This window comes from Nomascus leucogenys, chromosome 20 (assembly GCF_006542625.1).
Source record: "Nomascus leucogenys isolate Asia chromosome 20, Asia_NLE_v1, whole genome shotgun sequence".
NCBI classification, from domain to species: domain Eukaryota; kingdom Metazoa; phylum Chordata; class Mammalia; order Primates; family Hylobatidae; genus Nomascus; species Nomascus leucogenys.
In genome coordinates, this window is record NC_044400.1 from 12,510,524 (window position 1) to 12,536,999 (window position 26,476).

Below are 26,476 nucleotides of genomic sequence, written 5' to 3' on the forward strand. Positions count from 1 at the left end.
TCAAAGAGAGAAAAGAAAGGCTGTAATTGTAATTACTGAAACTAATGGAAAAACACTACTGCTTTTAAAATATTGATCTTGTATTCAGATACCCTATTAAACTTCAAAAAAATTAATTCTCACTTAAATTTACCCATTTATTCTTTTGGTTGTCCTATATAGATAAAATGGCATCTGAATATAAAAAAAATCTTCATTTTTAATTATTTTACCTATACTCTCACATGAATATAAAAAGATGTTCACAATAATTCATAACAGCAAAAATATTGGAAACAGCCTTTCTTCCATCAGTGAAGGAAGAAATCAATTACATTATGATGAAATGCTATATCGCAATTAAAAATGATCTGATTTATAAGTATCAAAATGAATGAATTTTTAAAATAATCATGAGAAAAAATTTTGCAAAGAAAACTGTAGTGAGATACATTTCAATATAATATCATAGATTGAACATCAAATATTGTTGTTCTTGGTTCATTGACTTTACACATGTAAGAAACAGTAAAAAAAATAGATTAGCAACATTCACCTTAAATATGTTAAAATGGATGTCAGAATAGGAAAATAGAACTGGGAATGGGGTATAAAAGGATTAAAAATAAAAAGTAAAAAATGGGATATTACTTGGACCAGTGAAGAAATGATGTCACCAACCTAAAGAATATTAATCAAAACAATGTTATTCTTTCCACCTAGTCTGGTGGATCAGGATAAAAACAAACCAAATCCAAAGCTAAAAGAATTTTTAAAATAAAATTAATACATAAAAATAAATGAGCAGAATTTAAGAAGAAACAAAAGGAAAACCATTTGTATCATAATGACCATCTTTTCTGGCAGACACTGAGAAAGGAGGAAAGATGGATTTTTCTAACTTATTATTCAAAAAGTAGTTACAATGGACCCTTCTTCACCTAAACCCTACAAAATGCATTTGCATGTATATAGGGTGATATTGTGGGGATAAGAGGACAATTTCTTATTAATACCTTCAAAGCTTGAAGAAATAGAATTCAAAATGCTGGTTCTTATAGTGCCCTCTGATAACAATCAAAGTCTTGATTATGAAGGATAATTCAGGATAGCCAGTATGCGAGCAACAGCATGAAAAGTGCCAACCTTGTTCATTGCACCTTGCTGAGGACTATCTGTATGCACCAACTCAAAAAGAATAATAAAGAAATAATATTTACTAATTCATATGAAAAAGGCACCCAAATGTAAGGGAATTATTGAAACTAACAGAAGTAAATGACTTGGTAGGGTGACTAAACTTATCTCTAAATAACTAGAGTAAGATTTATTACCTACAATTAGAAGAAAGGTCTTCTAAATGTGAAAGCAAGATTTATTTCAGGCCTAAAATACATGACTTTTATCGTATAAGTTTCTTCACATTTGTACTTTTAAACCTGTTTCTTTCTACTTATAAGGGGGGAGAAAAGTATTAACAGGTCTAAAAAGGGCTGACCATGCTGCTCATGTTCAGTATTTGAACTACCAGTGTTCTACAGCCTGTAGAGTTGTTTGCTCCCAATTTAACTTCTGTCAGTTCAAACAGTGTTTCCATTCATTGGCTGGTATGATGATTTCTGGGGATTTGGATGCCACGATTGATCAACTTACTGCCAAACCTTTACTAATACACAATCTGGACTGGGACAATTGTTTCCCTAAGGGTTGCTTCTCAGCATTAGTTACTGAATGCAGGGGAAAAAAAAACAAACCGGTCTTGTTGATCAATAGATAGAATCAAATACAGCTGAATGGCAGCCTATGGGACAAATCTAGGTTTGTTATTTTCTAAAATAACTCTAATAAAGTTTCATTTTTTTCTAAAATGCCAACTTGTCAAAATTTCTGATCTGGATAAAAATCTTGATGCTCAGAATAGGGCAGGGAAATTGAAAGATCAGTGTTACAGGTCGTGTTTCTGAAGTTCAGTCTGTGGACCACCTGGTTCAGATTCATGGGAGTGTGCTTATTAAATATTCAGATTCCTGGTCCTTGCTTACTACCAAATGAACTCTATAAAGCAGGCCCCAAAAACACACAACCTAGAGGGTTTTAATTTTAACTCAGTAGTCTTAATAATTCTTCATTATTTCTCATTAGAGGAGTTCTGTTGAATAATTCAAAGTCATTGATTATTAATTTTAAATGCAATATGGATCCTTGTAGGGATCTTTCCTGAATAGAAATCTGTGCAGGGATCCTAGGTCCAATTTACAGTGGTCTGTTTTCATGTATTAAAGAATAATGATGAATTCCATTAGATAGAGCCTTTGGATTTCACATCTGAAGTCTCTGCAAAATGACTAAATGATACATGAAAATTCAGAAACGTTTTGACAAATCTCATAGGAGAATCTTTTCATTAGCCTACTGTTAGATCAGAAAGAATTTTGGTTAGAATATACTACTGTGCTGCCAATTTTAGTTATTTAGAAGTGAACACTTCACCTTTGGAGGACCACTACATGGGACTAAGATGGGGAATGTGGCCCAACCATAGCAGGCACACAGCAGAGAGCGGTTTAGGCAGTAAAGGAGAGAAACCTAGATTAGCTTGAATCAGAGTCTGAACAGATAATATAAAACCAGAACATTATATTCGGAAACTTCTAAACTGCATATATGTTGACTTCCATCAATTTTTTTTGATGTTTCAAAATGTAACAGACATAGCTTATAACCCAATAAATACCCACATCATAGAAAAATGTCAGTAATAATTGGAGAAAGAAAAAACAGACCAACTTCTTATTCAAAATATGTTTTAGCTTTTAGATCCAAACTAAACATGTCCAGGAATTTTATTTGCCTCATTATTTAACAAAAATGAAAAAGAGAGGTCAATACTAAGCAATACTAATAAGAAAAATAAAATAGCGAGGGTAAAAATAAACTGAATTAGGACAGATTTTAAAAAATATATGGTTAATGAGCTAGGATAATTACATAACGTTAAGAGATGGTTGATATGAAAAAATCTTGAAGAAGAATAAAGTAGAAAAATAAGATTTGAAAAGATAAAACACTTATGAACACAAATTTAAAAAGTTTTTAAAAAGGACTAGAAATTTAAGGGATAAAATAAGAAGACACATACATAGGAATACAAGAACCACTTATAAGGATAGGGGGCTAAAAGAAAAATTCAAGTTGTATATAGAAAAGTCCAAAGTTTAACACCCCTGAGAACTAAAAACAGTCTTCTAGGATGAAGCACCAGCAAATCTCTGGAAAACCTCTTATCTTTACCTCTGACTTAGCCCATTGAGACTGTTATAAGAAAATATCATAAACTGGGTAGCTTATAGACAACAGAAATTTATTTCTCATGGTGCTGGAGTCTGAGCAAAGTCCAAGAGCAAAGCACCAGCAGATTAGTTTCTGGTGAGGGCCCACTTTTGGCCTCGTAGTCAGATGCTTTTTTCCGTGTCCTCTTTTATAAAGGCACTAATCGCATTCAGGAGAGCACCACCTTCATGACCTAATCATCTCCTCGAGCTATTTTATGTCCTGAAATGTTATATGATTAGTTTATTATAACATAGTGCTCAAATGCCACAAGTATTTTCATAATTCTAGCTATTTTTTTTTTTTTTTTGAGACGGAGTCTCGCTCTGTCGCCAAGCTATTTTTTGTTTTGTTTGTTTGTTTGTTTGAGGCGGAATCTCGCTCTGTCGCCCAGGCTGGAGTGCAGTGGTGCCATCTCGGCTCACTGCAAGCTCCGCGTCCCAGGTTCAAGCCATTCTCCTGCCTCAGCCTCCCAAGTAGCTGGGACTACAGGAGCCCGCCACAACTCCTGGCTAATTTTTTTTTTTTTTTTCAGTAGAAATGGGGTATCACCATGTTAGCCAATTCTAGCTGATTTTAATTTGTCTACTCTTGATATTCTTCATTTATGGTGGGCAAATATGAAATCATTGCCACCTTTTAACCTTTTAATATTTACTCCTCAGGTAGTATTTTAGCTTGTTCTGTGGTACGCAGTACAAGAAGTGGGACAAATACTATTTTGCATCAAAGAAAAGGATGCATATTGCTTTGCCTCATTCTGCACTTGCACTTCTTACTGTGTATTTTAAGAACACTAGTAGTAATCTGTGTGGTAAGTTATTTAATCAAGCTTTGTACAGTAAAATATAAGGTCATATTGCTGGATGTTTACTAGTTGCAAAAATATGCTAATGGTACATAATTGCATATTACCTCACCACACACTTCACCCTCTTAAATGAGGAAATAGCTCTAACAGCATTTCATACTCTGGAGGGGCCATTTCTTCTTGAAAGGAAGTTTGATACACAAGTTTTCCTTCCAAAAGGATTTCACCAGAAAATATGGCATACTGAGATGGGCAAAATACAGCTTTTTGCTCGCTCTATGTATACATCATTAATGTCAGCTGTTTAAAAATGGATGTCTCTGAGCCAGTTTGTGGCATGTTTTATGGCTGCAAAAGTGTTTAGTGTAGATATAAGTCAGAATATGATTTGTTCCTGACACCAGATGCTGCCTGTGACGTTTTGTCTAGAAAGAATAATGAAGGGAATCTGCCGCATAGATTCTATTCATTAGGCTTTTCTTTTTAATCAGGTCACAGTTCGAAACCTTCTGATGGTGCCAGTTCTGCACTGATCCAGGGATTATCACGGTTGATGGACAGTGAGTATTCCACCTCAACTTCATTTGGACTGATGACTGGTTACAGTTTGCTAATGCAGCATTTGTTTTTATATTAGAATATGAGAGGATGAAAGAGTTCACTGAGTAATTTTCTTTTAAGATTAATTCAATAGAAGGAGAATGCTAAAGTTTTTCTGTCACTTGTCAAATAATCTATTAACAAAACCGCAGAATTGATACATTTAAAAGTGAGTACATTCAACTCCCTGAGTTTGAAGGCCTCTATAAAAATAGCTTCTAAAAGTTGAAACCAGGAAATTTCTGATTTGAAAGTCAGTATAATATGATGAAAGAGATCAACCACGAAAGCTGGTGAGGATTAAGAATAGCAATAGTTCATAGCTAAAAATTTGCATATAGCTAAGTAGTTATTTCTTTTTAACATATTGCAGTCAAATCTGAACATTCTCCTGAACAACTTAAGATTTACTGGTCTCATGAAGGAGGTCAATCCTCATTACCTGGCAGGACTCATCATTCCCCTCAGCTTCACTTTTCCTGAGTAGGAAAATCCAACTATTCTAATCAGCTTGAGACTCATTTTCTGAACTCAGTTATAAAGTTTTTGTGTTGTCATCTTTCACTGGTTTGACCCAAATAGCTTACCAAAATGGGTGTATTATATCAGTGTGTCTGTGCTGTCTCTGCTTTTTTCTATTTATTTCTGCTATGTTGCCATAAACATATTCTCTACTCTTTTAGACCTATCAGTGAAATTGATTTTAAAAGGTACTCACTAAGAAATTAAATCAAAATTGATAATATCCTAAACGTAAGACATAAAAGTACAAAACTCTTAGAAGAAAGTTTAAAAGTAAATTTTCATTACAGAGTTTTAGGCAATAGTTTCTTAGCTATGACACCAAAAAGACAAGCAACAACAACAAAAATAGGTAAGTTGGGCTTCATCAAAATTAAAGCCTTTTATTAGTACAGCCATTATGGAAAACAATACGAACTTTCCTCAAAATTAAAAATAGAACTACCATTTTATAGTAATCCCACTACTGAATATATTCAAAGCACATGAAATCAGTATGTTGAGGAGACATCTGCAGTCCTGCTTTCATTGCAGCATTATTCATAACAGCCAAGACATGGAGGCAACCTAAATGTCCATCCATGAATGAATGGATAAAGAAATTGTGTTATATATACACAATGGAATACTATTCGGCCATAAAATAGAAGAAAATCTTGTCATTTGTGACAACATGGATGGATCTGGAGGATATTATGTTAAACGGAATAAACCAGACACAAAAAAAATACCGCAAAATTTCACATATGTGGAATATAAAAAAGTTGGACTCATAGAAACATAGAGTAAAATGGTGATTACCAGAGGCTGGTGGGTGGCATAATTGATAAATGTTAGTCAAAAGAAAAAAAATTTCAGGTAGACAGGAGAAATACCTTCATGAAACCTACTACACATTATGGTGACTATAGTTGACAACAATATACTGTATATGTGAAAATTGTTAAGAGAGTAGATTTTAAGTGGTTTCACTCCAAAAAAACTGATACATATATGAGGTATCACATATGCTCATTGGATTTAGCCATTCCACAATGTATACATATACTGAAACATCATATTATACACCATAAATATATGTAATTTTTACTTGTCAATTAATGAAAAACCTTTTGTGTTGAAATTAATTCCATTAAGTAAAAAGGCAAACCACAGAATGAGATAAAATATTTGCAAATTATATATCTGATAAGAAACTTATGCCCAGAATGTATAACTAACACTCATAACTCAATAATACAAGAAAAATGACCCATTTTAAAAATGGGCTATGCATCTGCATAGCCATTTCTCCAAAGATACACAAACAGAAAATAAGCACATGAAAATATGTAAAAATACTTTTAAAATAATGTGTCAATAGGAAAATCTAAATCAATACTATAAGGAGATACAGCTCTGTACTCACTAAAATGGCTACAATGAAAGAGATAGATAATAACAAGTGTTGGCAAGAATGTGGAGAAACTAGAACAATTATACATTGCTGATGAGAATGTAAAAGGTAGAGCTGCTTTGGAAAACAGTCTGGCAATTCCTCAAAATGTTTAATATAAAGTTATTATATGACCCAATGATTCCACTCCTAGATGTATGCTCAAGAAAACAGGTGTTCACACAAACGCACATACACACACACAAAATAAAATATGCAAATAAATGCTCATAGCAGCATTATTCATAATAGCCCCAAATTTAAAACAACTTTATTTTCCTTCAACTAATGAATGCATCAACAAAATGTGGTATATTTATACAATAGAATATTACTCGGCAATACAAAAGAATGAAGTAAGCACTAGGAGGAACTTCAAGACGGCTACGTATAGGCATTTCATACTCACCTCCTTCTCTAAGAAGAACCAAATGGTGAGTAGATAACCACACTTTGAGGAGATCATCCAAGAAAGAACACTGGAATTCAACAGAAAAGTAACAGGAAATATGTAAAATAAGGAAGATGAAGGAAGGAAGGCAGCCTGCTCAGCTAGGATTGGCTGGATGGCAGAAGAGACTCCCCAGTGTGGGTAAAGTGTAAGTGAGAGACTCCCAGAGGACCACGTTTCCATCATGGACTCCCCAACTCCTATCAAGAGAGAGCACCTATCAAGAGAGAGCACCTCAGACGTCATGGGCCATGAAACTAACATAGGAAGCTGTCAGGAGACCGTGTGATGGCACTGCTACAGGGAGGAAGCTCACACTGAATCCCACACACTCCTTGAGATCTAAGCAGCTACAGCAAGGAGTCATTGTAGAGCTCTGTCCCCAACAGACTATACACTGTCCTGGATCCCAGTGGTGCTGTAGGTGAGTCACAAGAAAAGAGCAGACTGCTGCCCCCAGAACTGAGACATGAGTGACTATGGACTACGGCAGACAGGGCTGAGGCATGATTGAGATGTAAGCTACCACCACTGGGGCTGAGGTGTGAACAACTGCAGGCTACCCTACCCAAAGCTGTGAGTATCAGCTAACACAACAGGGACTGAGTCGCTAAACCTGCCTCAGCTGAGGCACAAGTAGCACTCATGCTATACTACACCTGCCAGCCTAAGCTGCTGTCTCTGAGAGTGGCACCTCCCTCTCCAATGGCAAAGCAACAGTGTGACTTCTGATGCCCACCACCCAAGCATTCTGATGGTGGCCTGGGAATCAACCCACCCCTAGCTACCATGACTGGCTCCTGCGTATACCATCAAGAGACCTAAAAACAAGACTCCTTAGCCCAGCTTTATCTCACATCCCATGCCAGAATATACTACTTGGGAGGCTTGAACCTGGGAGGCAGAGTTTGCAGTGAGCCGAAATAGAGCCATTGCACTGCAGCCTGGGCAACAAGAGCAAAACTCTGTCTCAAAACAAACAAAATATTCTGATAATTTTGCAACCATTTTATTTATATTGTAAATGTGTATGTATTTCACTACTCATTTGAGAAACATGTTTGTTTTATGGGTCCTTTATTAAAAAACATTTTTTCATAGTTAAATATAGCATCTAAATTTGTAACAGATGTTTCCATGCCCCATTAGAAATGCAAAAATGTGACCAAACATATTTAATTTTAGCAATTCAAGGATGGATAATTATGAGAAAACAAAGATTTATCATCAAGTTAGCAAATAATGGGAAGAAATTATGAATAAATAGTAGACACAAAAATATTGATAATATACAGCACACATTTTTTATAAAATTACCAAGATACAATTGGACTAAATGAAGAATTTCTGAATATTATGAAACATAATTATCTAAGATCAATATCAAGCATCATATTGCTTCTCGAGTATAAAGACATTTTTAATAAGGCCAGAACAAGACAGTGGTATCTGTTCCAACATTATTAAATATTCTACCTGGTGTAGAGAAATAAATATAAGCAGAACCATACATGTATGATCATTTAATATATGATAATGATGACTCAACCAACCTGGAAAATACGAGTTTTTCGATAAAGGAATTTATACAATTATTTATTTGTAAATATATGTCAATGTGTGTTTTTTGTGTGTATATAGTTAAACCTCTTCCTAATTTCAAACAAGAATTCCAAATGGAATTTAATATGTGAATTAGAAAGATATGGCTGAGTACAGTGGCTCACGCCTATAATCTCAGCACTTTGGGAGGCCGAGGTGGGTGGATCACAAAGTCAGGAGATTGAGACCATCCTGGCCAACATGGTGAAACCTTGTCCCTACTAAAAATACAAAAATTAGCTGGGCATGGTGGTGCACACCTGTAGTCCTAGCTACTTGGGAGGCTGAGGCAGGAGAATTGCTTGAAACCTGGGAGGCAGAGGTTGCAGTGAACCGAGATCACGCCACTGCACTCCAGCCTGGTGACAGAGCAAGACTCTGTCTAAAACAAACAAACAAAAAAGATATTAATCAGAAGAAAATGAATGACTTCAAAATATTCTCACGGTGTGGAAGACATGCCTGAACAAAACCCCAAATCAAGGAGACATTTACTATGACTAGATATATTTCTAATAACCTACATGACAAAATTTACTGTATACAAAATTTACAAACTTTAGTCAGGGACACAATATTTGAAATATATATACTAGAAAACTTCTCTATCTATAGTTACATAGTACCCTTATATATCAATGAGGAAATGGCAAGCATCACTTAGAAAATATAGTAAAGGCTATGAAGGGATATTTTATAAAAAAGGAATTTCAAACAGCCAATAAAAACATGAAACTTGCCAACAGTTAAGTAAATGTAAATTAAACATTTTGAGAAACAATTTTATACCACTAAGGGTTAAAAGAATTTTTAAAAATGTTATCTAGTGTAATGACAGATAGGAAATAGTCATTCTCCTACATGATTATAAGAACTACAAATTGATGTAAGTATTTGGAAGTTAATCTAGCAGTGTCCTCTAAAATGTGCACACACTTTCAGCCCATAATCCACAATAAAGGAGGAATGAATGTTGAGTTCAAATAGCATTGCAGAAATAAGTAGACTTAGCTGACAGAGAAATAGCAGCTTATATCAAAAATGGCACTATAAGTACAAGAATTCTGAAAAAACACATAGGCCAATTTAATACCAGCTGAAAACAATAACTGCTGATCCTTTATATATTTTGGCTCAAGAACATATGGAATGGTTTGCACAACCTTAGTGAAAAAAAAGGATAGATTAGCATTATAGGGGGAGGAGTGAACTGCTGCCAAGCAAGGGGAGCTTAGACAACAAGTTACAGTGGTTATAATATAAAGAGGATATAAAATCTTAGTTTGGAAATGGAAGTGGGCAACAATGTGAAACCACCCAAAATGTAGATACTGGTTAGAAATCAGAATAAAATTAGAAGGAGCAACAATGACAAGAAGGCTGATAACAATAACAACCACAAAAAAAGGAGGTTTTAGTTTGATATAAACCCTAATATTTGTGCTCAAGAACATCTGGATTGTTACATACTCATCTCCTTCCTCTCCAAATTTCATCACTGTTCTATGTAAATTAATATCTGATAACAGATTCCTATTACTTCATTTATTCTAACCACAGGTATCATTGTTTTGACTTGAGTCCTGGAAGAGGTAGAATGTTCTCTCTTGGCAATGCCTGGGAGATGAATTGAGATAACTTGGTGGCCTGATGGAAGTGGGTGGGGGAGGGGGCACAAACATAGAGCTAAAAACAGCAATATATCTCAGAAGTTGACAGTAGTCTTCAGACTGTGAGGTATCTGGAAATGTGGAGTTGTAAAGAAAGATGTTACACTTTATTGTATAAAGTTTATTTAAAAGGGATGTTTTGGTTAATTTTTGTTTGATTTAGACTTTCAGATTTTGAAAGGTTAGCCAGGATATCTAGTAGATTGCAGAAAAAAATCCAATGTATTTTTACAGTAAACCATAAGAAATCTAATGCATTTCATGTTTTTGACCTGCTGCTTCAAACTATACCACCAGACTAATTTGAAATAAACCGTACTCCAATGTCTTTCTGTTCCTAGGAGTATTTTTGTGAAGAGGCATTAAAACAACAACTTAGATGAGTGCTAATAACATGAGAAACATTGACATACATTACATATATTGATTATTACCTTCTCAATTACAGAATTCCAAAATGTGCAACAGAGTCAGTTTTACCCTTCCAAACTTATTCATCTTTCTTTAAACATTACATTTGACAACACTTACCATCTCCTTTGATGCTTTCCTGATGAAACAAACATTAGTCAGACTCCTGAACCTTGTTTTGGGCCCACCCAAGGGCCTCCTTGAAAAACTCACAATGACTTTTATCTTTTACTTGTATTAATTCTGAAGTCTCTGACTCCCTCTACCCTACAAAAGTTGCCTTTTCACTGCTCTCTTCCACAGCCCATTTGTTTTATTCAGACCCATTTCCTCATGCACATTAATTAATTCTTGCTGCTGTAGCTTTGTTACTATGCTGATTTGCTGCTGATCTCTCTTCTCTCTTCTCCCATTGCCTCAGAAAGTTTGACCTATTTAAAGGCCAAATTAAAGTCATCCACCTTCTTACGGCAATTTCATCGAACTACTCATCTTATAAAATTACACGGTACTTCGAAACAATAATATCCCCTATGTTAGCCCATTCCTGCATTGCTATAAAGAAATACTTGAAACTAGGTAATTCATAAAGAAAAGAGGTTTTTGGCTCACAGTTCTATAGGCTGTACAAGCATGGTGCCAGCATCTGTTCAGCTTCTGGGGAGGCCGCAGGGAGCTTTTACTCATGATGGAAGGTGAAGCAGGAGCAGATATATCACATGGCAAAAGGAGCAAGAGAGAGAGAGGAAAGAGGTACCGTAAAGTTTTAAACAACCAGATTTCACGAGAACTCATTCACTCACTATGGCAAAGATAGTACAAAGAGGATGGCTCTAAACGTGCATGAGAAATCCACCCCCATAATCCAAGCACCTTCCATCAGGCCCCATCTCTAACACCAGGGATCATAATTCAATGTGAAATTTAAAGGGGACCACATCCAAACTATGTCATCCCCTAATTAGCATACATTTATCTTTACAAATATTTTCATTTATAATTATTGCTTTCATTACATTTCCTGAGGTAGATACAATGGTTAGAATTTCTTTATAAGAGTTATCATTCACTTCATGTCACTCAAGTACCCTTCAACATTCCTCATGTCACTCTTACCAAAACCTTTATTACTGAATAGTTAAGATTTTAGCCAAATGTGCACTTTAAAGGCAACAATATCTACAATGGGAATTTCACTTTGTTAGAGATATTTTTATAATATTTCTCTGGATTGATCATCACCTTTCATAATTCATATTGGTTAATTAAAAAATGCATTGCTTGAAAAGAAAACAAAAAAATCACAAACATCAAATAACAGATGTTAACCATGTACAGGTGGCTGAATAGCTCATGGGATGGCTGATTGGATTTGAGACTTTTCACCTTGTGGTAATCAGTCAGAATTTGGCCCATGGTTGGCAGGTCATCCTACAGCTGTTAATGGGATACCAGGTGTGATAGGCTCTCATTACCAGCATGGTGGGCAGGTGTTTACATCACAGTGAGCACCCCTGTGGCTACTTCCAGGAGCAGCAGAGGCCCTGGTTCCCGGAAGGCATACCTACCTGTCAAGAGTAATGCTGGCTGCTATGCATAATGGCTGCAGTGTTCCTGAATTATACCAGAAATACCATAAGGCAAGCAGTGACACCTCACTGTGACTTACTAAGATGTGATAAATGGCACATTTAGAAATAATTTGGTAAATTTTAAAATACCAAAATCAGCTCCAATTTAAGCTCATCATTATCTCTAAATGAAAGGGCTTTTTTAGAAGACTAATTCAGTATTTACTTCAATCACTTTTAATACTTAAAATGTGCTGTTTAATTAATTTTGTCCCCTCCAAAAATCATGTTAAAGTTGAATTTCTAATATGTAAGTATTGAGAGGTGGAGCCCTTAAGAGGTGATTGGGGCATGATGACTTTGCTCTCCTGAATGGATTAATTCATTCATAGATTAATAGATTAATGAATCAGTGGGTTATCCCGGGATTGGAACTGGTGGCTTTATAAGAGGAAGAGAGATTTGAGAAAGCTCGCACAGCCCCCCATCATGTGGTGCTCTGTGCCACCTTAAGATGCTAAGAGTCCTCACCAGCAAGAAGGCTCTCACCAGATGTTCCCTCTTGACCTTGATTTTCTAAGCCTCCAGAATTACATGAAATACATTTTTATTCTTTATCCATTGCTTAGTTTCAGGTATTCTGTCATAAGTAACAGAAAATTGACAAAGACAGAGTGTCACTTGGAAACATTTTTTAAACTTGAAACCATGAAGCAGGCAGAACCCAGATGGTAAACTCCTTCATTAACCACTAAGGTTTCTCAAGAAAGCCTATCAAAATTCAGTCTTTCGCCAATAGAAGCCACCTAATAAATGTCCATTAAATTAATCCACGACTATATTTGATTATTTTTTCAAATAAAGGGATTGGGCATGACAATGTCTAATATACTTTTGTGATCTCAAATGCTATCCATAAATGATAAAAGAAATAATCTTCCTCTAGTATATAACCAAGATTGTGTACAATAATCTGTGCTTATTCTAAAATGAGTTTCTCAAAGAAGGAAGATAGTGATGATTTTCGTTTTCTGCCCTCAGAACTCTTTTCTGCCACAGACCACTTAATAGTCATCTGAGTTACAAATACTTCAGCCTAAGGTTTTTAAATGTGGCTGCTTCCATTGCAATTCTCTCCTTAACCAATAAAATTTAAATAGCAGCAGGGGCTACCCATAAAGTAAGTGATGGGCTGAGTTGGGTATGTTGGTAGCAAAGAAGAGGACAATATGTGTGTAACTGGATATTTCTAGTTGCCTGACAATTAACATATCTCATATTCAAGGTCAAAGAAGCATTGAGTAACCAGATTCTCTACAGAAAGCTTGATAGTACCTGCTGATAATTTCCTCAATGCTTGTTAATAAGCTGTCTATGTACTGGTGGGGTAGGGAGAAGAATCAAGAAGAACTTGTTGACTTTGTACATCCTCAACCTCAGATGATGTCATCAGATAATCAGTAAGATGAACAAGACCAGATCTGTTACTTTATGACTGAATATTGGCTCACCTGCGGAAAGCTCCAGATTCTCCAAGGTTCTAATGCCAAAATGGTACATAGTGAGAGAATTGTTGTGTGAACCTGAAGTGGGTCTCCTAGGGTAAGTTTCACTCATACATAGACTCTTACATCTGCTTCCTTCATAGAGGGTACTGAAGAAGCCTACTGGAAAAGGCTACATCAATTGAACAATAAGGGACCAAGGTATTATGTGTCTGGGAGAAAAAAATAATCAGCAATTCTCCACAGCACCCAAGACTTGTGGTGCCCTTGCAGAAAAAAGAACTTCGGCAGTTCAATGACTCTACTATCAGAAAATATACTTAACAGAGACATAAGAAACTAGGGATTTCTCCACATTACCAAAATGTAGCCCAGTATAGGAAACCTTTTTTTTCCATCTTTCTCTCCCATCCCAGAGGAGCTAGAACTAGAGGTTGTGAAGTATAACCAAATTGCTTCTCCTACTGATGGGACTTAGGCTACAGACAAGTAAAGTTGCAGAATCTATCTTGAATATTATGGATCCAGGAAAAAGAGATTATTTTTCCTGCTGCTGGTTTGAAGGCAGCAGTCATTGGAAAAATTTTAAAAAATATATATTTGTAGTTTGCTGGATACCAGTCATTCAGTAAACCAGTGCACATGTATGGGAAGGAGAGAGTGGTATTAGGTAAACACTGAGAGTGTCAACCTAAAGTAATCAAAGCGGTTAGAATCTAATTTAAAGAGAGTTTATTCAAGTGAAAACTGTGAGGATGAACCACCCTGAAGAGCAACTCAAAGGAATGGAGCCAGTGATCTAAAGTAGGAAAGTTAAGGCTTCATTTATAGAGGCAGAGACAAGAGTTTTTTATCATGATGACAATATTTTTTTAAATACTTTAAGTTCTGGGATACATGTGCAGAACGGGCAGGTTTGTTACATAAGTATACACGTGCCATGGTGGTTTGCTGTACCCATCAACCTGTCATCTACGTTGGGTATTTCTTCTAATGCTATCCCTCCCCTAGCCCCCCACCTACCGACAGGCTCCAGTGTGTGATATTCCCCTCCGTATGTCCATGTGTTCTCATTGTTCAACTCCCACTTATGAGTAAGAACTTGTGGTGTTTGGTTTTCTGTTCCTGTGTTAGTTTGCTGAGAATGATGGTTTCCAGCTTCATTTATGTCCCTGCAAAGGACATAAACTCATCATTTTTTATGGCTGCATAGTATTCCATGGTGTATATGTGTCACATTTTCTTTATCCAGACAACATTTTTTATACAAGACTGACAAGTAGTTACAGCAATTTGATTGGTTATAGGCAGCATTTCCTTTTGGAAAGGGTACATTTAACACCTTTTACAGGGGTCTAATAGCCGTGGGTTTTCTGTCATCTGGTCTAAGCAAAGCAGGACAACAAAGGGGAAGTGAATCTATAACAAGAATCATTAATTAAAAAGTCAGGAGGTTTTTGTCCCTGATGTCATTTAATTCTCTCTAGTCATTGTACAGAACAAGAAAAATAAGAAAGCTAGTTAATCTACAATCTGAGAAACAGAAATTGTAACCATATATGACTCAGATCATAGACACATCTCCCTTAAGACACAAAGTATCTGGGGAGTTCCAACAGCTTTTAACCTGCATTTATTTTCATATGGGAAAAAGGGAAAAGGAAGAGAAAAAAATCTCAGAATTATGGACCAGCAGCATTTTAGAATAAGCACAGATTATTGTACATAATCTTGGTTATATACTAGAGGAAGATTATTTCTTTTATCATTTATAGATCACCTGGAAACTTCTCAGAAACACAAAATCTTGGGCACTTCTACACAACTACAATAGAGTTTCTCAAAATTTATCATACATAGAACTATGTAGAGAATTTGATAAAACAGATTCCTGGACCCATCTAAGAACCTCTGAATCAGTTGTTCTAGGGTGGATCCAGAGATTCTGTATTTCCAATATGCTCCCAAGTAATGTTTCTGCTACTCATCTATAGATCACATTTTAGGTTTATAAGACAGGAAGAAGCTAAAAACTAGTAATTATCTACTTAATAGATTTTCTAAAGAATTAAATATTACCTAAACAAGAGGGAAGTAGGGAGGTATTTTCCTTTACCTACTTCCAACCATCATATCCACTTTACTATACAACAAAAGGCTAATTTTTTTGCTTATTTTCTAGAAATAAATAATAGTTACTTATTGATACATCATGTAATAAGGAGCTGGAGAAAGAATATCTAGCCAAATGTGAAAACAAAATCCAAACTAACCCAAGAAGATAATAACAATACATATATCTATATTTAATTTCTTTCATTCTTCTATTCTCCTATTAGTCTTCGTGTGTGTGTGTTATACATTTACCCCAGCATTTCTTGTTGCAAGCTTTCATTATTTTACTGCCTTAATAAGTCTCAGAGTGTATTCTCTTAACACCTCACCTTTCTCTTTCACGGAATCTAAAGAAAAAAAAAATGTAACTGAGTAACATCTAATAGAATTGAAAAACTACATAAAATAAGCTGCATATTTTGCAAAAATCCCAGTCCTATTTATGAAAATGTAAAACTTGCAAACTTTTTTCATCAGGCTAGAAAATAAAAACACATGAGAAATAATCACACCCTGCCTATGTTATGAAAATCTAGCACCCACAAAGAAAGCGACTGCTGTTTTCTTTTTGTGTGAAGAAATGTTCAAAGAGACCCTTTGATGAGAAATTGGGTGAGGTATCTGAGATGAAAGATGAGACAGAAAATTGTGCTCAGTCTACCCTCACCCCAACAGTCTTATCTGAGATTCTCTCTAGAGATCAGCTAATGTTTTCTCTTTTCTCAGCATGGAAGTGACAGGAGAAGCTGAAGGCTGGCGAGGAAACATAAAAGTGAGTTTCAATAGCTTCTTTTCCCCATAGCAAACATTACCATTAACAATAGCTGAGGGTTTCACCACTCTGCAATGTGAACTCTTTGAAATAAAGTTTACAGATGAACATACTGATAGACTACGTAAACCAATAATTAGATTATATTCCAAACAGCACATGCCTTCTGTCTATGGGATGCAAATTAGGAGAACAAATCTAAGGAGAAAATACTAACATTTATTTTTCACATGGAGCTAAATGACCACCTAGATTTTTGACAAAGGAGCACCTCTGTTTTCTTTAAAGGATAAAAATTAAGACCTATTTCTATTAGAGCTAATATTTGTATTTTCCTATGACACTGTTCTTGTGCTTAAACCTGAGGGTATTCCATAAATGTTTGCTGATTCTCCTTGATATCACTGCTACTTTGCCTCCTTCACTTACAAAATCATTTATCCCCGGATAGGAAGATGTCAGACAGGTCTCCAATTATAGTGTTCTCTGCCTATTTAGATACCAAACTAAATACTAAGCTAAAACCCAAGATTCAAGCCTCTCAGAGTGAAGCGTCATCAAAAAGTATTAGGTTGGTGTAAAAGTAATTGCAGTTTTTGCCATTAAAAATTATTGGATGACAAAAACTGCAATGACTTTTGCACAAACCTACAGTAATTTTTTTACACTATGTTACAGGTTTCAAACATTTTCTAGTATTTTCTATTGAGGTTTTTGCCATTAAAAGTAATGGCAAAAGAAACTGGAATTTAAGAAAAGAAATTAAAAGTGATGGCAACTGGAATTTCAGGAAAGAAATGGCGAAAACTGGAATTTAAGGAAAGAAATGGCGAAAACTGGAATTTAAGGAAAGAAATGGCGAAAACACAATTACTTTTGCACCATCCTATAGTTGAAAATTTGTTCACATGGAAATCTTATAGCTATTTTTACACCACAAGGGGATGATGTTTTTTGTCTCACTGAGGCTGCTGGGAACAACCTTCATATGTGCTTCTTTACATGTGATTAGCTTTAAAATGAATGCTGTATATCTTTACTAATAGGTTTGCATTTCCTTATCCCAATTTTATTTAAACTAGAGTCCTATTCGAAAGGCCTATTAACGGTAAAGCAATTTTATTTTCTATGAGATGCATATTGCTATTTTTCACTCCTGGTGCTTTTAAGAGAGGGCATACATTGACTTGACCCTATTATATCATTAAAAAAATAAAGCAAGCATCCCTTTGAATCAGGCTAAGCATTTGGGAAAGAAAACAACTTACTTTTAGGACTTTCATTTTGGGTAAAGCTACCATCATCTCTTGGATAGTCTACTGTAATAGTGTCCTACAGAAATAATCTCCTTATTCCATGTTGCTCATATTCAATCTTTTCTTCAACAGCAGTCAGAAGAATCTGCTAAAAATATAAATAAGATCTCATCACTCTCATGCTTTTAAAGCTCTTTGGCTTCTTTTACTCTTATTATGATCTAAATCTCTTATCATGGCCAACATCATCTAGCCTTTCCTATTTCTATGGTCTCTACCACTATCCCCTCCATTTATTCTGCTTCAATCCCACTGGCCTTTATGGTTTTTGTTTTGTTTTGTTTTGCTTTTGAGCATGTTGATTATAGTGTATCCTCAAGGCCTTTGTTCTCATTATTTCTAGAACCTAGAATGCTCTTCTACAGTTACTTACATGGCTCTTCCCCCTACACACAGTATAGCCAGATCTCTGTTTAAATATTCTCTTGCCAGAGAGGCCCTATTTACTACTACAATTAAAGTAGCCCCTGCAACTCTAGACCTTCACACTGATCTACTATTTCATGGTGAATTTCTGAATATATATATATATTCAGAAATTAAACCTATGTGTGTGTGTGTGTTTGTGTGTGTATGTGTGTGTATGTATATACATTTTTGTCTTTCTCTGCCATTGTACTATATACTCCAGGATATATTCTGGGTTTGCTCAGTTAATCCACAGCATCTGGAACAATACATGGGTACATAGTAGGCACACAATCAGTTTTGAGTGAATAAAGGGGAGGAAGCAAGAAAGCATATATATGTTCAACAAAGCCTGAGGAGTATTCTCAGAACTCAAGAACTGAATAAAGATAGTGCATTCATTATTGGTATGGTCCACTCATAGACATCCTTATTTTTACTTGTGACTAACTCATCACACTCTAATAAACTGAATTCCTCAAACTCATCTTGAGAAATGGTACTGAATCACGACTAATTGTTATTTCCTAAAGAACACTTACAGCCAAAATGCCTAAATGGTCATTTGAGAGAGGTCCCACATTGTAATCAATGTCAGAAATGTTAATGTTTAAAAAAGCAAATAGGGAATAATGTATGTGCACACATCGGGTAAAGTTTAACTAATAAATAAATAAATAACTCTTTTTCTTCTAGCCCTTCCAGTAATGGTAGAGTAGATTGTATAAATTATATCATACTACTATTTCCTACTATAAATTTCCTAGTATTAATAAAAACAATCATAAACTCAGGACAATATACGTAAAACAACAGTTGAAAGGAACTGAGGAACAAAAAGAAAAAGGTAAAATTAGAGCCACTGTGACTATTGAATAAGAAGATCATACACAGATTGTCTAAAGAAAATTAGAGTCATAGCCATGTAGAAGATAGAAATCAAGAAGAAAGCTGCAGTTCTATTGAACTAGGCAGTCAGATGTTGAAGTTTAGTACTGAGTAAGAAACTGGAATTCAAGGAAAGAAATTCTGGACAAAGAAGAGACCATAAAGTGTGAGTATAAACTATCACATAAGCTTGTACGTAAATTTGTGGCTGACATCTGAATTGTTCATACACAGGATGAGACTCCATGCAGTTCATGAGAAACAACAGCTCTTGAAGAAAGATTTTAGCACAGATTTCAATTGCCGCTGGCTGCTGGAGAGAAAGAGTTTGATGTTCATTTTAGGCCAAATTATAGGGCCCTAGTAGCCATCTCAGGCTTTCCACTGAATTCCCAGAAGGGTTATGCCTTATAATTAAAACCCATATCTCAGAACTCAGGGTATCTCTCTAGAATTAACAGACAAAAGAGAAATAGATTGACCTATATAAAGTAAAAGTTAAAGCCAACCCTCAGTAAAATCAAGATACTATACTAATAACAGGCTGTTCCAAAAAAAAAAAATCTTTACAACTTAGAGGCAGATAACAAAATTCAGTCTCTTCAAATTTAAAAAGTGAACATAAACAAATAAGCGCTAGAAATAAAAATACAAGGGAAAATGTAATAACTAATCGTATAGAGAACAGTATTCAAAGAAGCAGGTAAATGACTCAGATTTTGGAATTAGCAGAAAATAACTTTAACATAACCCTATTACTTCTGCTTCTGACTATGGTGAAGTAACTGGGAGTGTTCTTGCCTTATTGCTGTAACCATCAAAAAACCTAGGCAAAATATTTAGACAACTTTTTTTTTTTTTTTCAGATTGAACAACAATCATTGTAGAATTGTGATCCCTAAGAAGAAGAGGAAAAGAACAAGAGATCTATCTACAATTATCCTGGTTTCCTGCCTAAAGATAACATTTTGGAGCTCAGTGCACAGTAAGACAAGTAAAGCATTATTTTACTTTATTAAGTTATTATTAAGTTTAGGAGTGAGATATCACAGTTGAGGGAGGATAAGAAAGTTGGAAGTTCAGAGTAATGAAGATGAGGGTGCTAAACCAAGAAAGCTCCAGAAAGCTGGTCAAGATTCCATTTTTTATGCTAAATTCTATGCCATGCATATGTAAGATGAAACTTCATGTGGCCAAGAAAAAAAATGACTAGGAAGCAGTAAGCAAAATGATTTTCAAAGCTCATATTAGGCTACAAGAAACTGAGTTCCAGTCCATCAAAATGGACATTCTTTGTTTAACATGAAGGACACTAAATAAAATCCTCAGAAAAAGCATGACTTGGTAGTAGTGCTGATATAGCTCTTTATCAAAAGCTTTTATAGCCCCACCATAACTAAATGAAAAAGAAAACTTGGAAAGATCAAACCGATTGCCAAATAATTTAATTACCTGTCAGAAGAAGGTCTAATATTTTTCTAAAAGATAACAAAACCAATCATTCCACCATGTAATATTCACAATATTCAATGTTAAGTCAAACATCCCTAGTAATACAAAAAGGAAAATGTGACCCTAACCAAAAGCAAGTCAGTTCATAGAAATAGATGCAGACATGACAGACATAAACAGATAAAACCTTTTTTAAAAAGCTACTAAAAATATGTTTAAAGACTAAAGAATAGGAGAGAAATGAAACTTTTTTAAAAAGCATAACAAAAAATACAATATACAGAATGTAACATTAATTTGATGGGATAATAGAAACTTTCAGAGAAAATATCAATAAACTTAAAGACATATTAATAGAAATTTTAAAAACTGAAACATATAGAGAAAAAAGACTAACAGTTACCAGAGCCTTTATACTTATATAATGATATCAAAAAGTCTAACACATGTATAATCAGAATCCCAGAAAGACAGGAAAAAGGAAGAAAATGTATTAGAAGAAGTAATATAAACAAAATTCTAGATTTGATGAAAAGTATAAACCTACTGATATGGTCTGGATATTTGTCCCCTCTAAATTGTATGTTCAAATGTGATCCCCAGTGTTGGAGGTGGTGAAACTGGAAAAGGGAACTTTCCCCTCATCCCCCTCACAGGGCATGCGATGGGGGAGTGGCTTGCTTCTTGGTACCACACTGGTCAAACCTCTAGGGGGAACATGCAGACAGGCAGGTTGTGGGGCTCTGACCCCATGGCAGTGCCTAGGGGTGAATGTTTACATTTGAAGCCCCAGTGGGCCTGTGTTACATGTGTTCTTTCAGTTTGGCCATCTTTAGGTGGCTTGTGTTAGTCAGCTCAATTAGACCTCCTGCTTTATCTCAGTGGCAGAGGGCTTTCTATATCCCAGGGTTTCTTGCCTTGGTGTACCAGGAGAATCAGATCACACATGGGGTTGAAGAATGAGTGCAAGCTTTTGTTCAGTGGAAGTAGCTCTCAGAAGATGGGGGAGCCAGAAGGCAGATGGAGTGGGAAGGCAGTTTCCCCCTGGAGTTGGGCCGCCAAGCAGCCCAGGCTGTCCTCCAACCGCCCAGGCCAAACTCTGTGTCATTCTGCTAGTCAATGGCCTCCTGGCCTGCCAGCATCTGTGGGTGTGTTCTTCTGTCGGCGTTCTCCCATCCACGTTCCACTCGACATCCAGCCACTTGTGTGTTCTTCCACTGATATGTTCCTTTCAATGTCCAGCTGCTTGTGTGTGTGCCTGCTAGGGTCTTGGGGCTTTTATAGGCACAGGATGGCGGTGTGATGGGCCAGGGTGGTCTTTGAAAATGCAACATTTGGGCAGGAAAACAGGAATGCCTGTGTTCATCTAGGTCTGTGGATACAGGCCCAGGGGTGGAGCTCTAGCCAGGGACCATGCCCTTCCCTTCCAGCACTTCCCTTCCCCTCTCCCGTATCAGTGAGGCCTGACAGGGCCAACAATCAACTAGTGGATAAAGAAACTAGTATATATCTATGAGGGAATACTACTCAGCCATAAAAAGGACTCAATTAATGGCATTCACAGTGACCTGAATGGGACTGGAGACTATTATTCTAAGTGAAAAAACTCACAAAAGGAAAACCAAACATCATATATTCTCACTCATAAGTGGGAACTAAGCTATGAGGATGCAAAGAGATAAGAATGATGCAATAAACTTTGGGGACTCTGGGGGTAAGTGTGGGAATGGGGGTGAGGGATAAAATACTACAAATTGGGTGCAGTGTATACTGCTCAGGTGATGGGTGCACCAAAATCTCACAAATCACCGCTAAAGAATATACTTTTGTAACCAAATAAAACATTAAAAAATAATAATAATAAACCTCAATCTTTACATCAAATGATGAGCAACATTTCCTTAATCATATCATACACCTAAACATTTAAGCTAAAACTATAAAAAACTTCAACATAAAAAATAGAGAATATATTTTTATACTGAAGTGATAAATATTTCTTAGAACTCAAACAGCATTAGGCCGGGTGCAGTGGTTCACGCCTGTAATCCCAGCACTTTGGGAAGCCAAGGCAGGTGGACCACGAGGTCAGCAGTTTGAGACCAGCCTGGCCAATATGGTGAAACCCTGTCTCTACTAAAAATACAAAAATTAGCCCGGTATGGTGGTGCACACCTGTAGTCCCAGCTACCTGGGAGGCTGAGGAAGAATTGCTTGAACCCGGGAGGCGGAGGTTGCAGTTAGCCAAGATTGCGCCACTGCACTCCAGCCTGGGTGACAGAGTGAGACTCCATCTCAGAAAAAAAAAAAAAAAAGAAAAGAAAAGAAAACTCAAACAGAATTATCCATAAAAAGTAAGGACTAATTAAACTTCAACAATATTAACATTTTCTGCTCATTAAAATATGTTATTTAGAAAATAAGTCTGGATGCAGTGTCTCATGCCTGTAATCCCAGCACTTTGGGAGGGTGAGGAAGGCAGATCGCCTGAGGTCAGGAGTTGGAGACCAGCCTGACCAACATGGAGAAACCCCATCTCTACTAAAAATACAAAATCAGCTAAGCGTGGTGGCACATGCCTGTAATCCCAACTACTCGGGAGGCTGAGACAGGAGAATCACTTGAACCTGGGCGGCAGAGGTTGTGGTGAGCCGAGATCATTGCCATTGCACTCCAGCCTGGGTAACAAGAGTGAAACTCTGTCTCAAAAAAGAAAAAGAAAAGAAAAATAAGAGTTACAAGTTAGAGAAAATATTTCCATACATATATCATAAAAAAACTAGTATATGGAATAAATAGGAACTTCAATAATAAAAGGCAAACAGCATAATAAAAATGATAATTAAACTGGACACTTTACCAAAGAACATTTATGGATTTTTGGAAATTACTAAGAATGCAGTCAAAATTAATACTCATTAGGTAAATACAAACTGCAAATTAAAATCACAGTGAGATATGAGTATATATCCATTAGAATGACCAAAATTAAATGGACTGAGCACTTTAAATTTTTATGACATGCAATTTAATTGTAACTATCACACATTGATAGTAACAGTGTGTATTAATTATTTTTTTCTTGCTGCTGTAAAATAAAAATACTTCTTAGGGGCTTATAACAATACAAATTTACTGTCATGCAATTTTTGAGGTTAGAGGTCTAAAGTCGAAAACCAAGGTATCAGCAGTGCTATCTTTCTTCTGGAGACTTAGGACATAATCAATTTCTCTGACTTCCCTAGGTTCTAAAAGCTGCCTGCATTCTTCGGCTTATGGCTCCTTCTTCCATCTTTAAAGTGTATTATTCCAGCCTCTTCTCCCATCATCATATCTCCCCTCTCTGATTTTGACTTTCTTGCCTCCTTCTTATAAGGAATTACTTGTAATTAAATTAGGCCCACAAGGATAACCCAGGATAATCCCCCATCTCAAGATTCTTAATTTAATCACATCTGCAAAATCCCTTTTGTCATGTAAGGTAACATTTTCAAATTCTGGGGATTAGGATATCTTTAGAGGACCATGATTCCCTCTACCATAGATTGTAAAATGTTATCTTAGGCTGTCTCATTAACTTAAGCAACTACCTCCCTTATAATTCAGGAATTCCACTCCTATTTGGTCAAGAAAAATAAAAGCATATGTGTATAAAAGCTTTGTCCAAGAATGTTCATAAAATCTTTATAATAGGCCCAAACTGCAAACAACGTAAATGTCTAACAACAGATGAGTGTAAAAATGGATTGTGATAAATTCATAATAAAACACACTACAGGTTGAACATCTCTAATCTGAAAATCTATTCTAAAATCCAGAACTGTTTGAGCGCTGACATGATGCCACAAGTGGAAAACTCCACACCTGACCTCATGTGATGGGTCATAGTCAAAACTTTGTTTAATGCAAAATATTATTTTAAAATATTGCACAAAATTACATTCAAACTATGCGTATAAGAAATGTATGAAACATGAATAAATTTTGTGTTTAGACTTGGGTCCCATCCCCAAGATTTCTCATTATGTATATGCAAATATTCAAAAAAAAAATTTTGAGTCCCAAGCATTTAGGATAAGGAATACTCAGTCTGTATTCAGAAATCAAATAGAACTAATGATACACAAACAACATGAATGAATCTTAAAAACGGAAACAAGGCTGGGCGCAGTGGCTCACGCCTGTAATCCCAGCACTTTGGGAGGCCGAGGTGGGCGGATCACGAGGTCAGGAGATCAAGACCATCCTGGCTAACACGGTGAAACCCTGTCTCTACTAAAAATACAAAAAAATAGCCGGGCGAGGTGGCGGGCGCCTGTAGTCCCAGCTACGTGGGAGGCTGAGGCAGGAGAATGGCGTGAACCTGGGAGGTGAAGCCTGCAGTGAGCCGAGATCGCGCCACTGCACTCTAGCCTGGGTGAAAGAGCGAGACTCCTTCTCAAAAAAAAAAAAAAAAAAAAAAAAAAACAACCAAAAAACAAAAAACAACAACAAAAAAAACAGAAACAAAAATATTATGCAGAATAAAAGAAGCCTTACCTGAAAACATCACATTCTGGTTGATTTCATTTACATGAATTTCTAGAAGTAGTAATTTAACACAATATGATAGAAATTCGAGTTGTGGTTGCCTCAGATGGCGGGGGTGGGAGGAAGGCACAGAGAGGAAGTGACTGAAAAGAGGCACAGGAGAACTTCCTGAGGTTATGAAGATTTCCTGTATTTTGTCTAGCATAGTGGTTACGTGGATATTTACATTGTCAAAACTCATCAAGCTGTGCACTTATAACTGCTACCTTTTATTACATGTAAATTCAAATGAAGTAAACTGTCCATTTCCTACCCAGATGCTTAGAGTTTTTAAGAGAAATAGATTTCCAACGTGTGTGAAGAAAGAGGATAAAAAAATCTATTTTTAAAATTTCCAAAGCATTCTACACTTACTTTTTCATTGCCAAAGCAGATCACAAAGGAATGTGATTATGACACAAAAGGACCAAATAAAGGGACCGGGGATATTGCAGAGGTACTCAAAAATTTTATTTTATATCTACTTTTATGTACCTGACTATTAATTTTAATATTTCTTGAGGTTTTTGGGCATTGTGAAGGAAGGATACTATACCTCTCAGCCAGCTGCCTGAGGAGAATGCCTGGGACTGCATGTGCCTGGCCCATTTGAGAGAGAGCAGAGCTTTTCTGGCTCTGAGACTGCACACAGCCTGCTCAGCACGGGGCCTCTGCACTCCCAGCCTGTTCTCAGTACTGTCGAAATGTCCTAGAAAGTCTAGATAACTGCTTACAAATGATCAAGAAACAATTTCCTCTCTGACCACATATTCTTTCTACCCCTTCCACATAATTTTTTTTCACTAAACCAAACTTTGCCTCACTATGGCTTCTTATCTTTATAATCTTGCTCTATTTTCTTGGGTTATCAGTTTCTCTACCTTGCCTGAACTCCATATTAAGATAATTTAATGATGCAATCAACGACATTTTAGAAATTAGTTTGTCAATATTCTACCCAAAGACAATAATACTGCGTACATTCAGAGTAGACCTCGTGTTATATATTTTTCTGTTCCTAAACTTAACTGAACTTTTTCTGATTTAGATCTCTACATATCACTCTTTC